This window comes from Hyaena hyaena, unplaced genomic scaffold (genome assembly GCF_003009895.1).
Source record: "Hyaena hyaena isolate Hyena2069 unplaced genomic scaffold, ASM300989v1 scaffold_1524, whole genome shotgun sequence".
NCBI lineage: Eukaryota > Metazoa > Chordata > Mammalia > Carnivora > Hyaenidae > Hyaena > Hyaena hyaena.
The window spans coordinates 226,236-245,762 of record NW_024082157.1 but is presented as its reverse complement, the minus strand read 5'-3'; the positions used below and the strand labels follow the sequence as shown (position 1 = coordinate 245,762).

Genomic DNA, 19,527 nt, shown 5'->3' with positions numbered 1-19,527 from the left:
TTTCTTCCTTCTTCCATTTGGAAATAAAAACCTCCTGCCTTTGAGTTTTAGTTGGGCACTTGACATTCTAGCTATAATTTACATTTTTCCAGCTTCCCTTCTACTAGCTATGGTCCTGTGGCTAAATTTTCAACAACGGAATATGAGCAGAAATAATGTGTACAGATTTATGTTCACACATGTATGAGGAAAATGATTACCTTCTTATTTTCTTTTTTTCCTACTAAGGAAGTGGTAATAACTGGGGCAGCCTCCTTAGACTCTAACACAGAAGCCAGAAAGAAGCTGCAAGATGGGGCCGCCTAGGTGGCTCAGTCAGTTAAGCATCTGACTCTTGTTTCAGCCCAGGTCATGATCTCATGGTTAGTGCTGACAACATGATCTGTGCTGATCTCATGATCTCATGATCTCATGATCTGTGCTGACAACATAGAGCCTGCTTGGGATTCTCTTTCTTTCTCTTTCTCTGCTACTCCTGATATTCTCTCTCTCTCTCTCTCTCTCTCTCTCTGTCTCTCTCTCTCAAAAATAAACCTTAAGAAGAAAAGAATATGGAAGACAGAAGGACATTCTCCCAGCCTGAATGGTTGAATGATTATGTGGGTCACAGTTACTAATCCACCCCAGACCATTTGTTTACCTCTGGGCTCTTACATAAGGGAAGAAAAAAATTCTGTCTTGTTAAACCATAGTATTATTGGATCCTTCTGGAATGGCAGATTTGGTAACTAATATACTACCCCAACTTTCTTTAATAAAAGAACATTTTCAGAAGTTTTTTAAAAATCAGAATTCCCATCATCATAAAATCAATAATACTTTTTCACGTGTGCAACTTTAATAAGTTGAAATAAGAGTATGGATAGAATATTGTGCATATATGGTGAAGACATGTAGCACTAGCTTAAATATTTTATAACATTAAATTATTTTTAAACATTTTAGTATTATCTTGTATATAATATTAAAAATTAAAAGTCCTCCAAATATATCTCTTGGTGAAGTCTGATATTTTAATGGCAGACTGAGGGCCCACTCAGGTAATTAACTATCACAAAATATACATGAACTTTTAATAATATTATGTCTGTGGTAAGGCAGAATGATATTGTCAGCAGAATCTACAAAGAAAAGTATAAAAGAACTAACAACTAATATTCATGGAATGCTAGTTTTGTGCTAAGCATCCTTCCTAGGATATTTTATACCATTTAAAAAAATCCATATAAAGTTTCTGTTATCATACACCTTCTGCTTCTGAGGACCTCTCAGATACGGACAGCTGCCCCTCTCTCAACCCTTATCAATTATCTTTGTCTCAAAGGCTATTCTTAGAGTAGAACATCTTAACTGGTGACAGCCTGGGCAACCCCTTAGCCCATGCCTTCCCTCTTCCTCAAAGAGGATAAAATTGAATTGGAGGTGGAGGGAGGCATTTTTTTTTCATGTTCTCAATGCCCATGCATTATCTGTTGCAAGCCAGTCTAACCTGCATTATCGGGTCTCCCTGGATTATAAGGAGACATCATTCTCTGGGATAAATATAGTTGGGTACATATTTAACTCTCCTTTCAACTTTATTCAGATCATGATTAATAACGCTGTAGCTCAGCATGGGAAGTTATGGAAACGTCTGCCTTCTTTCTTGAAAGTAATCATGTTATTTATGACTAAGTATCTTTGAGAAGCACTCAATAATCTTGATTCTGGGAAGAGTGGAAGGATGAACTTTTCATAAGGGAATGAGTAAGGCCACTAGGCTTACCCTTCAAAGCACAGATAATCTTTTCCCCAAAATCCTTATTTCACCACAGTCTTCAAGTAGGTAGATATAGCCATTATTTAGGAGAATAGTTAAGTCATTTTTATAAAATCTGAGAAGTCTATATTCCCAAACAATAATGATGTCTTTGTTCACAACTGAGTTTCTACCTAGTAGCTTATTCCTGAGCAATAGGAAATATCTCAGTGAATTTAGGTTACATAGTAAATCCATGACAATTCCTTACGAAAAACACTCAGATTTTGCAATATAAGATAATTTTTAAAAGTTTCAATTCACCCAAGTAAGAGTGTGACTAAAAACCTTTGGAAAAGAACTATTTCCTTTTTATTTGATGTTAATTTATTTATTTTTGAGAGACAGAGTGAGTGAGCAGGGGAGTGCCAGAGAAAGAGGGAGACAGAAAAGCCCAAGCTGTCAGCACAGAGCCTGGCATGGGGCTCGAACTCATGAACCAAACCATGAGATCATGGTGTAAACTGAAGTCAAGAGTCAGATACTTAACCAACTGAGCCACCCCAAGAAATACTTCATAGGTATGTTAGATGTTTATATGCCACAAACACACACTCATACACACGTGGAAGAAAGGGGGAGGATTTTCTTTTCTTTTACTTTTTAAAGGCACATACTGTCACAAATCTCATCTAGTTATTAGTTACAAACTTGATATTTGTGAACTAACTTTCACAAATAATAATGGTTTCCTTGGGGTCATCATTAACCTTTAAGTAGTATTTCCATGAATTTTATTGGTACTCATATAGAATGTTTATTCCAAACCAGAATTCTGATTTACAGGAACCAAGATTATTGCATTGCGTAATACTTGGCTACATTTTTCTTACACTTATTTTTAAAGAAGTCAATAAAATATTATTATATGCCATCAAAGGGATCAAGAAAATGAATAAAATCCTGTTTTACTATATTGAGAAGTTTATATTTCCAACAGTAAAATGAGAATTTCAGGGATATATTGGATGAAAACTGTAGAACGAGTAATATTTTGCTTTTAAGGGGTGAAAACACACTATTTTTAAAGGAGACATTTTCTAAGTAAATTTTAATTCCTTTGGGACTTTACCAGTTACACTGTAACACTACTGCTAAAAAATGAGACTTCATGAAACAGTGCAGGAACTCTGCATAAGTCATTTAGGATATGCACAGGTTTTTGGGGCGCTTGGGTGGCTCAGCCGGTTAAGTGTCCGACTTTCGCTTAGGTCATGATCTCGCGGTTCGTGGGTTCGGGCCCCGCGTCGGGCTCTGTGCTAACTGCCAGCTCAGAGCCTGGAGCCTGTTTCAGAGTCTGTGTCTCCCTCTCTCTCTGACCCTCCCCTGCTCATGCTGTCTCTCTCTCTTTCTCTCCTAGAAATAAATAAAAATATAAAAAAAAAAAAACCTCTTTAAGGATCTGCACAGGTTTTGATATCATTCATCATCGTTTTTGTGGTTAATTGGAATATCAGCAGAATCATATTTTGCATGTGTTTAACAGCGGTTGATCTCGACATATCAGAAGATGAACAAATTAGCATCATTTATCATTCATCATTTGCAGAGAGTCTTTTCTTTTCTTTCCTTTATCTTTGTTTCTTTGTTTTCTTCCTTCCCTCCTTCCCTCCTTCCCTCCTTCCCTCCTTCCCTCCTTCCTTCCTTCCTTCCTTCCTTCCTTCCTTCCTTCCTTCCTTCCTTCCTTCCTTCCTTCCTTCCCTCCTTCCTTCCTTCCTTCTTTTCTTCCTTATTTCCTTCTCATTTCTGTAGCCACTGGAATTTTGCAGTGTTTAACAGAAGCCCAGCTGTATAGAATTCTATGTGTATGGTACTCTATTCTGAGCTTGCCCTTATAATAAGTCAATGATGGATTGAATTAATATACATTTAAATTCCTTACAACTATGCTTGATGACACTATATATATGTCTGCTAATACTCTTCTTACCATGGACTTTTGAAAATAATATGTCTTTGCAGAACATTTGATATTAAGAATGAAAGGAGATGTTCTAGAATGAATTTAGAGAATTTAGTGAGAAGCGTGAAGGTATTATGAAACAGTCTGAAGTTGGACAAATATCTTTCTTCCTTATTTGTCACTCTTAGATGTTGTCTGCTTTTAGTCTCTCATGTAAATGATGTGGTAAGACAAAGGCTGGGGAGGCATCACACTTAGAACTTAATGGACAATCAGGATAGCTCAGGAAAGAAAGAACAAATGTTACACGCAAACTCTTCTCTGGAAATTTAGAAAGTAAGGAGAAAATTAATGCCAGTACCACTTTCAAGAGTGAATGATGAGAGAAAATAAAGCAGGGGTTGTAACTGTTTCAGTTTCTTTAGCATAGGCCTAAAGCCAAATGGGGCTAACATGCTCACACATGGTCATGGAAAGTGTCCAGGGCAGGGCAGCACATAAACATGTACACCAAAGCTCTCATTGTTCATACTGACTGTACTTGTCTGGCAGGTGGTCTCTGTAAATATCAATTGAAGTCCTTTGGTACACTGTTGTAAAAGAGGTCTGGAGGGGCACCTGTGTGGCTCAGTTGGTTAAGTGTCCAACTTTGGCTCAGGTCATGATCTTGCAGTGTGTGAATTCAAGCCCCACGTTGGGCTCTGTGCTGACAGCTCAGAGCTGGGAGCCTGCTTCAAATTCTGTGTCTCCCTCTCTCTGCCCCTCCCCTGTTCATGCTCTGTCTCTCTGTCTCTCAATAATAAATAAAATGTTTAAAGAGGTCTGGTAAGAAGATGGGAAAGGAGAAATACATGTAAAGGAAAAGCAAGAATAAGGTACTGTTGGAAGATTAGTAAGTGAGGAGGAAGGAAGGAAGGAAGGAAGGAAGGAAGGAAGGAAGGAAGGAAGGAAAAAGAAGTGATGAGAAAGGAAAGAAACCACAAAATCCTGTGGTGATAAATTCCATTTTATCATTGTTGGATTTATTCTCTCTTTTTGTGATAAGATATTGGAATTCAGTAAAGTAAGGACATCACATTTTCTAAGAACTATTCAATATTGACCTTGTTTCTTACTCCTACGCCAGGAAACACACAAACACAACTTAACTGAAATACGGCACTGGTATAGGTTAAAGATAGTCAAAGATATTGTATTCATTGGCATTAGGACATATTTCAAATTATCCAAATGAAATTAGTTCATAAGTCATACAAATCCGCACACCTTCAGAATGGGCTACTGTTATGTATCATCCCATAAGCTGCCCTATTTAACAGCCATATTTGTCTTAAGTTCTATGTTGAGTACTGTGCTACTCAGTTTGGGAACTGTCTACTCATACCATGTGTAGGCCCAATAGCAAATTCTTATTCTTTCACCCAATGCTAATCAGCCCACAAGCTGATAGGAAAAAGCAAACAAAAAACAACAACAATAATAAAAACAAGAAAATTGTATGAAAAAATAAGACGATTCAAAATCAGTATTTTGGATACTATCTAAAAATTGATTATTAATTATGAAAAAGCCCTTTAATTTTCCTTACTTTTATAGTTATTTTGTAGAAAATGTTTGTATTTTGCAAAAATCAAGACTTTCTAATCACATGAAAAAAATTATCATTTTTATGTTTGCCTTGTTTGTAAAGAATACTATAAAACATAAATATCAAACATTTAATATGTTAATAATTTCAACATACATTAGAATAATATATTTGATTTGTTAAATTATATATTTGGCCTTGATCAATATCTATTTGAAATGATATTTTTCCTTGCCTGTACCTAAATACATTCTTTTAACCCAAATAATTAACCTGCCAAGTGAGTGACAAAATCACTCAAATTCAGCTTATTAAGTGGTAATTTTTGCTTTTGACTACATTATACCAAATACACATTTGACTGCTTATAAATTTTTCAACTCTTTTGGCACTGAATGCTGAGAACAAACTGAGGACTGATGGATGTGGGGGGGGAAGGGGGAGATGGGCATGGAGGAGGGCACTTGTGGGGATGAGCACTGGGTGTTATATGGAAACCAATTTGACAATAAACTATTTGTAAAAAAAATATTTTGATAAAAGCTTTCTCCTAGAGGACAAGAACTGTTTATATATTCATAATAGCAATAATGAAACGAAATATTACTTCTTGGATAATATCTTATTTATCTTCTGCCATTTCTCTAGTACAGTGCCTCATAAACAGTAGGAACATATACTCATTATTTGAATAAATTATTATTTTCTCATCAAAGCAAATATTTTGAGATCTAAGCTATCTGGTCATACATGTAAATACATACACTTGGATTTTTAAAAAAAAAATATATATATCATTGTCGGGATGCCTGGGTGACTCACTAGTTAAGTGTCTGACTCTTGGTTCCAGCTCAGGTCATGATCTCACAGTTTTGTGAGTTCGAGCTCCGCATCTGCTCTGCACTGGCAGGACAGAACCTCCTTGGGCTTCTCTCTCTACCCCTTCCCTGCCCATGCTATCTCTGTCTCTCTCAAAATAAATAAACTTAAAAAAATGTTTTAAATCATTGTTAACAGAGGTCTCCTAAAAATCTTTATGATGGTATCACCATTCAGTTTTCTATCATTCTGCTTATTTCTTACTACAATACAAACTACAATACAAATTTTGAGACGTCAAAATATATTAACTCAAAAACAACAAACATTTTATTCAGCTTAAAAATCTTGAATAGGGCAGGACTCTACTTGGGGCATCCCATCTCTGAAGACATCACCGGGGTGGCTCAAATGCACCTGAATAATCTATTCCCAATGCAGCACATCCACACAGTTATCAAACCAGTGTTGAGTTGTGACTGGGAACACATTTAGGGCTGTTTAGGCATCATGTTTCTTCCATGTTGGTCTTTCCACATAGATGCTTGGACTTTTTCAAAAATTGGTGGCTGAGCTCTGAAAGCAAGTATTCCAAGAGGCAGTAAGCAAGAGCTTCCAACCTCTTAATATCTAGGTATCAAGGATTTGGCACACAATCATTTACAACTTTTATTGTTCTATTGGTCAAACTAAGTCACTATGCCTTTCCATACTCAAAAGGTAAAGCTCATGCCTTCATATAAAAAGTGAATTTTCAGCTATCTTCAATCTATCAGAAACCACCATCTACCCATATGTTATTTACATTCTTATCTTGTACAAAATACAGCCACCCACTCCCAACACCCACCAAGTCTCATCTGATTATGATAGTATAGCAAAGCCCCAAATTTAATCATTTATACTTTATGTAAATGGGGCTCCATGGTTGCAGTTACTCTCAGTCTGCAGTTCTTTGAAATTAAATTAAATTAAAAGTTTGTTCTACATACTAAAATAATACATTAGAAGCACCTGAGTGACTCAGTCAGTTAAGTGTCCAACTCATGATTTCAACTCAGGTCATGATCTCACAGATCATGACTTCAAGCCCTCCATCAGGCTCTGCACTGATAGCATGGAGCCTGCTGGGAAGTCTCTCTCTCCCTCTCTCTCTCTGCCCCTCCCTGACCCATGTGTGCACACAATCTCTCTCCTGTGCTCTCAAAATAAACTTAAAAAATTTTTAAAAATAAAATAATACATAAAAAAATGTTTAAGGGAAAGAAAGGAATGATTCCTAGGATTTTTTTTTTTGTTAACAACAAGGTGGATTATAGGTTTTACTTTCTAAATGAGAAACTCACTGGGGAGAAACATTTAGCAGAGAAAGCATATGAATCCCATAATTCTGTTTTAGACAAGGTCAAACTGAGATGATAATTAAATATTCAATTACAGATAAAATTTAGGCAATTGAATCTAGAAGTCCAAAGCTCAAATGAAAGGGCAGGGCTAGGGAGACAAATTACAGAGTCAACATTGTATAAGAGCTATTAAGCTCATTGAATTGAATGAGAAAGCTTATGAAGATAATATTAATGGGGGGGGGGATCCCAGGAATAAGCCATGAGGTGCAAACATTTAAGGGTCATATATAGGGACATTTGAACACAAAGCAGACAAACAAAAAAAAGTGATAGGTATTATGGACATCAATAAAGAAAAGTTCATCAATAAGGAAGTCCACTGTGTGGAATACAATGAATGGCTGAGTAAGGTGAGGAGACAGTGGTATCCATACAAATGGCAAATGGAGGTCAATGCTCATCTTCACAAGAGCAAATTCATTTGAGGGAAGGGCTTTAGGGAATAGAAGCCTGATAGAAGAGGTTTTAATAAGTGACAGGTGAAAAAGTAAGAAAAATAAATGGAGATTATTATAGAAAGAAAAAGATTTCTAATGATGGATGATAATAGCACATTTCTGTGTACTCTATGCAATAATATAATAGAGAATAATTAACTGTGTAGGAAAGAGAAAGACAACTGAAGAGCAGAAACACAGGGATATACTCCTAATCACAAACTGAGAGATACATAATTGAGGTTTTCAAAGTCATTTGCCTCTTCAGTCAGGAGAAAGATGTAGCAATATAGAACCTAATTCTATAAGGTCTGATAGATTTTAGGTCACTCATATACTTTGCAGTTGACAGTGATGATATCATTCTGTTTTTTTTTTCATAGACTCTGAGGGGTGTTCATTAACTAAAAGTAAATAGTAGGAAAGGGCACATGAGGATATCAGTTATGCCTTTCATAAGGCATGAAATAGTTTTCTCAAAGAGTAGGGAAACTTTATTAGAAAACATTTGTGACTGATGGGTCATATAATTTGACAATTTAAGTCTTGTGTTCGTAAGTTTAAATTAATCCATCAAACTCATAGGGGAAATTTTCTGAAGAACAGATTTCAAAAGAAGTGTGATAGTTCTCCACAACTCACAATCAGTGAGATCCACCATTCTTAGCTTTAAATGCTATGTTCTCTAATTATGAGAAAATTGGTAATTTCTATAGTCTGTAATTACTTCATCAGGTATTTGTAGACAAGCAAATGGATGAACAATAACTTTACTTTCAAATGTTGCATCAGATTAATATTATGAAGAAGTTTTAAGCAATAATTGGACACAGATTTAAATTCAATTTAATCAAATGGTCAAAAAGTATATACAAAGATGCTCCACATTAGCCATTATCAGAAAATTATAAGTTAGTACCACAAGGCAACACCACTCTACACCTATCAAAAAGCTAAAAAGAAAAAGGCAAAAAAAAAAAAAAAAAAAAAAAAAGGCTATTATGTTCCTGAGCATATGGATCAATTGAAACTCAAAAATACTGCAGCTGGGAGCATAAAATGTTACAGCCACATTGGAAAACTGTTTCAGCTAAGTTTTTTGGCATTATTTTAAGACATCCCAATTTGAAGAGCAACACTATTGTTAAACACGCAACTGAGAATTGAGAAAATATGTTAAAGTAAATTATCGTTATTCTGTGGTAGTTATGGTAGAAGAGCCATATCTGGAAAAGCTACCAAACTTATAATACTTTTCATTTCCTAGAAACAGGTCTTTACCTAGATATACATGTTTATGTTGGACACTTATCAGTTATTTTCTCCCATGTGCCTTGTCCCACTGGCCAATTCTGAGTAGACTCTAGTAGAGAATCAAGCAATTTGTTAACTATGACTTTGGAACTGGAACTAAAATCCAGTCTCAGTCTGATTAATATTCAACACAAGATATGCCACATTAGGACATACCACTATTTTTTTTTTTAAGACATGTGACTAGGAAGCAGAAAATGAAGTTCTGCAATGAGGGACATAACAAAAATCAAGAAGAAAAAAGCACACAGCAATGAAAAACATGCATAAATGTGAGGTGTAACGAGATAGTGCTCATATTGAAATCATATGGTTCTAGTTTTAGTCCATTGAGAATTCAGCTGATTACTATTGTCTGTAAATATAAGATGATTAATAAATGTACATGAGCAGAAATGGGGAACTCTGAGTACGAGTCACTTGATGTTCATGGAAGGGAAGAGAAATCCCTCTATGTGTGTAAATCAGAAAGTTAACAAGGAAGATTTAAATCCTTGCAGATTTGTTGGATGGGCTGCAGGACTATACTGTTTAGGGAGACATCACAAGAAATGTAATCGAAGGCCTGCTTAGGATTCTTTCTCCCTCTTTCTCTGTCTTTCCTCTGCTCACACTCTCTCTTTCCCTTTCAGAATAAATAAATAAACTTAAAACATTTTTTTAAGATGATGAATGAATAGAGGTCTAAGCCTAGGAAACAGCACGTGCAAAGACCCTGAGTTTTGGACACCAGTTGTACACAGAAGCAGAAATAGTGAGAATCTCTTCCTAACTCTACATCTTTCATAATTTGTTTCCAGCTTTACTGAAACACAATGGACATATAATGTTGTGTAAGTTTAAAGCGTGCAACAAAATGATCTGAAATACATACACAGAGCTTCCTCAACTTAAAATGGGGTTACATCTCAAGAAACCCATTGTAACTTGAAAATATCATAACTATAAAATGCATCTAATACGCCTAACCTACCAAACACCACAGCTTAGCCTAGCCTACCTGAAACATGCCCAGAACACTTACATCAGCCTACTGTTGGGCAAAATCATCTAACGCAAATCCTATTCATAGTAAGGTTTTGAACACCTCATGTCATTTATGAATACTGTACTGAAAGTGAAAGAGACCATGGCTGTACAGATACAGAATGGTTGCAAGCCACATGATCACATGGCTGACTGGCATCTGCAGCTCACTGCCACTGCCCAGCATCACAAGGGAGAATCATACCACAAAGCCCAGGAAAAGATCAAAATTCCCAATTCAAAGTGTGGCTTCTACTGAACACACATAGCTTTCATACCAGAATAAAGTCAAAAACATCATAAGTTGAACCACTGTAAGGTGGGGGCCAACTGTATATTGTATATTGCAAAATGACCACCACAATAAAATTAATGAACACATCTATTACCTCACATAGTTACAATTTGTGTGTGTGTGTAGAACTTTTAAGATCCACTCTCTTAGTATCTTTCAAATATATAATACAGTATTCCTAACTAGCGTTGCTATACTGTATGTTACATTCCAGAAATTTCTCATCTTATGAATGGCAGTTTGTACTCTTTGACTACTTCCACTCATTACCCTACAAGCTCGCCACTCCTGGTAACCACCAGTCTGCTCTCTGTTTCTATGACGTGGGTTTTTTTTAGTTCTAATTTTGCATTTAAGTGAGATCATACACTGTATCTCTTTTTCATACCTTTTCTTCTTACACATAGTATGATGCCCACAAGATCCACCCATGTTATTCAAATGGCAGAATTTCCTTTTATTTTCATGGCTGAATAAAATACCAATGTGTGTGTGTGTGTGTGTGTGTGTGTGTTTGTGTGTGTGTAGGCACATACCACGTTTTCCTTTTTTATTTATTCTTTGATAGACATTTAGGCTGTTTCCATATTTTGGTTATTGTAAGTAATGCTTTGTGAACACAGGCATGCATATATTTCCTTAAGATAATGATTTCATTTCCTTTGGATATATACTCAGAACTGGAATTGCTGGATAACATAGTACTTCTAGTTTTTTTATGTTTATTAATTTTTCAGAGAGAAAAAGAGAGACAGAGATAGAGGCTGAGTATGAGTGAGGGAGGGGCAGAGAGAGAGAGGGAGACATAGAATCTAAAGCAGGCTTCAGACTCTGAGCTGTCAGCCCAGAGCCCAACACAGGGCTTGAACTCATGAACCATGAGATGATGACCTGATCCAAAGTTGGACGCTTAACCGACTGAGCCACTCAGGCACATCCATAGTACTCCATTTTTAATTTTCTGAGGAAGCTCCATATTGTCTTCCATAGCAGATGTACCAATTTACATTCCCACAAATAGGGCACAAGGCCTCCCTTTTTATTCACATCTTCACCAGCGCTTGTTATTTTCTGTCTTTTTGATAATAGTCATTCTTACAGAATTGAGGTAATAATTGTGGATTTGATTTGCATTTCCCTAATGAATAGTGATGTTGAGCACATTTTTGTACCTTTTGGTCATTTGAATATCTGTCTTGAAAAATGTCTATTCAGATCCTTTGTCCATTTTTTTATTTGGATTCTTTGTATTTTACTGTTGAGTTCTATGAGTTCCTTATATATTTTGGATTTTAACACCCTATCAGATATGTTTCCAAATATTGTTCCCATGCTGTAGGTTGCCTTTTAATTTTGTTAATGGTTTCCTTTGCTGGGCAAAAGCTTTTCAGTTTGCTGCAGCCCCACTTGTTTAAGTTTCCTTTTGTTTCTTGTACTTTTGGTGTCATGTGCATATAATTATTGCCAACATCAAGGTGAATGACCTTTTCCCTATGTTTTCTTCTAGCCGTTTTATGGTTTCAGATCTCCCATTTAAGTCTTTAAATCATTTTGAATAAATTTTTGTGAATAGTGTAAGATAGGGGTATAGTTTCAATATTTTAAATGTGAATTCCTAGTTTTCCCAGAATTATTTATTGAAGAAAGTATCATTTCCCCAGTAAGCACTCTTGGCTCCCTTGTCAAACGCTAGTTGATTGTAATGCATGGATTTACTTTGGGGCTTTTGATTCTGTTCCATTCGTCCATGTGTCACTTTTATGCCAGTATCATACTGCTTTGATTGCTATACCTGTGTACTATATTTTGAAATCCAAGTGTTTGATGCCTCCAACTTTGTTCTTCTTTCTCAGGATTGGGATCTTCTGTGGTTCAATACAAATTTGAGGATTGTTTTATCTATGTTACAAGTATCATACGAAACTTGATAAAGATTGCATTGCATCTACAGATGACTTTGGGTATCTTGGACATTTTAATAATATTAATTCTTCTGCTCCATGTACACAGGGTATTTTTCCATTTATTCATGTTTTCTTTAATTCCTCTCATTAATGTCTTATAGTTCTCATGTATAGATCTTTTATCTCTTGAGTTAAATTTATTCCTAAGTATTCTATTGTTTTTGATGCAACTAAACAGGATTGTGTTCTTCATTTCTTTTTTCAATAACTTGTTGTTAGTGTATAGAACCATAATTGACTTTTGTATGTTGATTTTGTATCTGCAACTTTAATTAAATCATTTATTTGTTCTAACAATTTTGGGGAGTCATTGGACTTCTCTCTATAAAATATCATGTCATATGCCCACACAAAAATTTTTTCTTCTTTCCTTCAAAAACACATGCTTTTCATTTTTTTCTTTATTGTTTGCTCTGGTTAGATCTAGTACTATGCATTATGTAGTTATGTAGTATTATATAGTTATATAGTATAAGTTCTGTAGGCTTTCTTCATTTGTTTTCATTCTTTTTCTCTTACCCTCTGATTGTATAATTTCAAATGTCCTTTCTTCTAGTTCACTGATCCTTTATTTTGCTTCATTGAGTCTGTTGTTGAACCTCTCTATTGCACCTTTTATTTATTGATGTCATGTAAGCTGAATACTAGCCATGGTGGGAGACTTTATATCACAGAAATTATTAAATATTATAAAATAGTGTATCATTTCTCCCCAAAAGCTTCTGTTAACCATTTCCGACATGCCACTAGCTTGAATACATGAAGTAAAATGTAATAGTATGCAATAAAACTTGAAGGCAAGAACAATTAGCCCTTATCTTAGGAGTGTTAGGCCTTACCTTAAGAAGAATGAAAAGGCTCTGGAATTCAATTGACATATGACATTATCAATATGTAATCTGAAAATACCACACTAGCTGTGGTAAGGATAATAAATTGGATTGAGAAACTAGTATCTGCAGAGATATCCGTTCGGGGACCTAGAGTAGTCCATGAAATTAAGAATATTAATTTAGACTAGATTTATAGCTGTGAAGATACAATAAAGTGAATTGGGATAATAGCTATTTAGGAGGTAACATAAACTGAAATAATAATGGATTGGATAAGGGGTTGAAAGGGAGTGTGACACATCATATAACTTACAATTTGACAGATGGGAGTGTTATACAATGATAATGAAAGAATGTGGAAAGATGGCCAACTTAAGAGAAGGGGCTGTAAGAGTATTTAATTTATTTGACATACTACATCTAAGGTATCTTCAAAATACTCAAGTGTTGCTGAGTAGGTTGTTACTTTAATTTTCTGTTCTCTGGTGATCTTAAGGAAAACACAATTATCTTAGAAGTACTATCAATATAAATGTTGTCTATTTCCAGCAAATCCTCTATTTTTCAGAAATCACATAATTCTTACCAAGCATTTGGATGCTTTAGCAATAAAGTAATAACTAAAATATCCTGTCATAAACCCACATTCAGAGGAAGAGATTATTAATAAAGGTAAATTAGACTTTATTCTACATGGCCATATGCTCTAAATAGCAGACATTCAATTACTGTGAGAGAGAAGGCCAGACTGGATATTGGGTGAATGCTATCAGATTTTTGAAGGTGTATTTCATTTACACCATGAAGAATCTTGATAAACTGCTTTAAAGTAAAATTAGTCTTGAAATATGCAGATTTGGCAGACAGAAACATAATCATCCTTGCTTGGAAAATGGCTATATAAACGTTGATAAATGTTTGTCCATTCACTCTTCATTTTCAAGGGTGAATGCAGCTAACCACTTCTATCTGAGAACACAGAAAAAAAAAATCATATATGTTGCAAGCCATTTTACATCACTTATATCCCAGTTTTCCTTTCCTAAGGGCACAGTATGAGATCCGCCCGTTAAACTGTTCTAATGCCCTTGGCTATCTTATTTGACTTGGGAGATAATGAGTTTCTGTCAAAAATTTGCTCATAAATCTTTTTAGAATATATAACATGTAGCAAATAGCACCAACAGACATTTGAATTGTGTTTCATATCTAATCTTGTTTTATCATTGGTCTTTACAGCAGTATTACCACACACACTGACACTCAGATAATAGAACCAGAGAACCCAAAATGTCTGCCAAGTGTTTAAATAGCCACCCATTTGGTGAATCGGTCTATGTATTATTTATTATGTCACAACTGACAGAACATTATTAATCCAAACTTACTGTGTTACTTTACTAAAATTAAAATCAGACGTCAAATTCATATTCAAATGTTCTTCCAAAGTCTTGAGATAATCAGTAGTATATGCACTGAGAGATAAGTAAGGTCAGAAAATGTTAGTCTCCAATTCCAGGCTATTTTTTTTTTTTTATGTTTTATCATTAAGTAAGGGGAAATAATTGTAGGTTGTAGTAAAGAAATACAGAATGAAATTAGTATTTTAGGAAACAAGGTTGCTCACAATGTGTAGACATTTTATAGTGTGCATGATAATTGGCTTTACAATGGTGGTAATGTGAATAAAAAGAAAGACAGTTAGTAGTTAGATATTATAATAGAAAATGAAGGACTTTCTGAATGACTACATTTCTGGAGTAAATATTTAGAGGAAAAGAAGATTGATAGGGGAAGGGAAAGACTTCCAGAATGGTTGGAAAAACATCTGAAAACCCACATCTCTATAAAAGCAACAACACTTACAAAATTTATCAAAATCAAAAATTTCAGAATTCTTGAAATTAAAGGATCCCCAAAGTTTTGAGAATATTTATTCAAGAAAAATCGCTGTCTGGGTAACAGCTTCATAGCATTTAATTTTACTCAATTTCATCCCCTCTGTCCAGCTCCACTGTAGACTTTAATACCTATAGCCCAGTAACTGCAGTAGCTGTGAAAATATGTAGCCAGGAAGCCACTGAAAGAGGCAAAATGATCTAGAGTTCTCACAAAATCTAGGTTCCCAGAGAATTATCACTATTTAAGTTCCCTGGTTGCCTGCTGTAAAGCTTCTTTCTCAGGGCTTGTTTACCTGACTCAGAGCTTGCCTCTATTTGAGCATCCCTGCCACCAGAGTGAGTGATGAATACAGTCAGGAGAAATGGTTTAATACTGCATTACCAGTTGCCCAATAACCAAAAACTGAAAAGAAAAGTTGGAAATGAGATATCCATGCAGAGCTTTATAAAGTTCCAACATGTTCCTAGGAATCAATAGTTCTAAAAGCATGTCTAGAACCATGTGTATACTCAGGAATAAACCGAGAAAATCTTAATTTCTCATTGTGACATTGAGGCTCTGTGCAAGAAACAAATGAAAGCTGAGATGAAGCTGTAAACTGCTGGAACGAGGAAAGTATGTGCCCAAACATGCAGAGCCTCTCTGCAAAGACCAGGAGACATAAAGGATCAAGGTATTTTTTAAAAATCTAATTTTTAGCCAACAACTAAGCTAATTAAACATACACTTCAGTGGCTGCATACAATAAAAAACATACACTTTGCAAAATTAGATCAAGAAGGTCACTAGAAAATAAAACAAAATAAAACAAACCAAAAAACACTAACAACAACAGACCTTAAGGAGGCTGGCAGGGGACTCTGTTTTCCAGAGCCGTCACATTATATTATTTTTAAATGTTGATTTTTCAACAAAAATTATTAGACATGCAGAGAAACAGAAAATTATGGTCCATAATGACAGCATGAAAAGCTATCATTAAAAACTGTCCCTGAGGGCACCTTAATTTTTGTGGGAGAGACACCTTTCCGTGGCCACAATTCTGAGTTCATGTAATTCTCGTGGGCTTGATCCCTTCTGCTCCAGGGGGAGGATCATGACCCAGGCCTGTCAATCAGAGTGATCCATTCCTTGGCTTCAGTGATTGCTTCAGGGATAGGCACAGAAGCCAAATCAAGCCAATTAAGAAGCTTATTTTCTGGCCCACCCTATAAAAACTTAGACGGAGAAGGTCACAGACATGGCGGCTGTTAGGATGGGAAAGCTGACAACCATACCTGCAGGTCTGATATGTGCATCTATAAGTGTGCATGCGGCCAAAGAAGAAGAATTGAAAAAGCATCTAGTAAAACCAGAGCAGCTCCCCATATATACCACACCACCTCTGCAGTCTAAATATGTTGAAGATCAGCCTGGTCATTTACAAATGGGCTTTGCATACATCTGCACAACAACTGGTCATTATATTGACTGGTGCAAGGGTGTTTATGTTTTTGTGAAAAATGGGATAATGGATACAGTACATTATGGAAAAGATGCTTATATCTATCTGAAGAACCCACCTCGAGATTTTCTTCCAAAAATTGGAGTGATTACAGTTTCGGGATTAGCAGGCTTGTTTTCAGCAAGAAAAGGTTCTAGGTTTAAGAAAATTGCTTATCCACTGGGACTGGCCACTTTAGGAGCAACTGTTTGCTATCCAGTTCAGTCAGTAATAATCGCAAAGGTAACTGGGAAAAAGACATATACTACAAGCCAGCAAATTTACGAAGCAGTTAAATCATTGTGGACAAAAAACAACAAAAAAGAGTCACTTTCTAAACTGAAAGAAAAAACTAAGATAGAAGAAATCTCTGCTGAAATAGAAATATCTGCAAAAACATCTTAGAACCTGAAACACTCAGTGCCTTTGCCAACTGAACTCATCTTTGAAACAAAGACAGAATCAGAGTCTACCTCAGGTGCTGCACAGTTTATGCCTGACCCCAAGTTCATGGATCATGGGCAGTCCCATCCAGAGGATGTAGATATTTACAGCACTAGAAGCTGAAATAGTCTGGATAAAGAACTACTAGATGTGTGAAGTTGAAAATAATGATGAAAAAATCATGTGAAGGGTAACTGTGAGACATAGAATATAACCTAAACCAAGTTTTCCCCTTACATCTTCTAATGTAATGTACAATTTGACTAATCACATAAGTAATTAAAGCACAAACTGTGACTTTAATTCAAACAATATTAAATGATTGACAAAGAGGCAGAAGTAGAAATATTGGGATGTATTTAATGATATTTAGTGGTGTTTATAAAAAATACCCAAAACTAGAGTAAATATATAAACACTGATGAGATTAAGATCTGAGCAAATATGTATGTGGGCATAAAAATATTTATACAGATACACATATACACATTGCTTTACCTTTTTTAAATTAATGTCAGCTATATTAGAATGTTGTGTGGAAGGATGTGTTCCCCACTTTTTCATTTCCCAGAGCTGGAATAAAATATCCATATTTTATGACCAAAAAAAAAAAAAAGAAGCTTATTTTCTTTAAAAAAAATTTTTTTAGTGATTTATTTATTTATTTATTTATTTATTTGAGAGAGACAGACAGCATGAGCAGGGGAATGTCAAAGAGGGAGGGAGATACAGAATCAGAAGCAGGCTCCAGGCTCTGAGCTGGCTGTCAGCACAGAGCCCCATGCGGGGCTTGAACCCACGACCCATGAGATCATGACCTGAGCTGAAGTCGGACACTTAACCGACTGAGCCACCCAGGCGCCCCAAGAAGCTTATTTTCTTGAAGCAGCTACATTCAGAGGATTCTGGGGTTACTAAAGGTGAGGCAAGGGATTGTCTGAGATTATGAAGTTAACAGAGATGAAATAAAACAGATCCCTGTCTATTATTTGGCACCTGGATCCAGCTGGGCCTGAAGTTGATGCTTCTGTCCTTTTCAGTTACATGAGCTTTTTTCCTCCTCTTAGGCTAGTTTGAACTGAGGTTCTGACACTCGCAAACAATAAAATCTCCTGGAAAATATGCTTACTGAGACTTCAGCACAAGCATCAGTACGTAGTCAAAATGAAAGATGTTATTCAGGTTATGATACACTCAAAAATCCATGAGATTTTAAAAATACACCAAATTGATCTCTAAACTTGTAAAAGTAAAGCAGTGGCCCAGAAAAGAAGTGATTTAAGTCCAAGGAACCAACCAAATGACAAATAGTGGAATGTTACCTATGGAACTTTGAACAAATAAATGGTTCTCTAGCTACAGCAGACTTCAGACTACAAATCCCAAATATCTGTTTCAAAAGTTATACCAGGAAGAATATTCCAAAGTTTTAAAAGGAAACTTTCCAATCAAAGAAAGTAAATTTTATGTGTATCTGTTGTGTATATTATATATTAATGCCTAATATATTTACTAGATATATCTCAATGTAATTGATACCACATATGCAAATGTATATAAATATACATACATATTTCCAGCCTTTTCAAACAGATTTAATGAAAAGACTGTTCAAAAGAGCAGATATTAGACTTAATAGGTAGCTTAAATCAACTCTTATAAATACATTAAAAAATTTAAACCATGTCTGAAAAATTAAAGGAACATATGAGAATGATGTTTCATTAAATTAGAGAATATCAATAAAAAGACAGAAATCATAAATATAATTAAACAGACATTGTGGAGGTAAAAAGCATAAAAAATGAAACGAAGTAATTCACCACAGTAGCACAGCGACAGATTTGAACAGATAGAAGAAAGAATCAGTGAAAGTGAAGACAAGCCAGTCGAGATGATCTCGTTCCAGAAACAGAAAGAGACACAATGAAAAAAAAAGAACAAAGCCTCATGGATCTTTGAGACATCATTAAGCATACAAACATAAGCATTTTACAAGGCTCATCCTGAGAGAAAAGAAAGTCTCAGAAAGATTATTTGAAGATAAAATGGTCAAACACTTCCTAAATTAATTAGAAAATAATCTAAACATCCAAAAAGTAGGATAATCTTGGGGCGCCTGGGTGGCTTAGTCGGTTAAGCGTCCGACTTTCGCTTAGGTCATGATCTCGCGGTTCGTGGGTTCGAGCCCCGCGTCGGGCTCTGTGCTGACTGCCAGCCCAGAGCCTGGAGCCTGTTTCAGTCTGTGACTCCCTCTCTCTCTGACCCTCCCCTGCTCACGCTGTCTCTCTCTCTCTCTCCTAGAAATACAT

The 19,527-nt window shown here is 35.6% G+C and overlaps 1 pseudogene; it reads left to right on the top strand.

Annotated features, from left to right (window-relative positions):
* Positions 1–16,506: 16,506 nt before the first annotated feature.
* Positions 16,507–17,338, top strand: LOC120225849 (annotated as a pseudogene).
* The last annotated feature ends 2,189 nt before the right edge of the window (positions 17,339–19,527 follow it).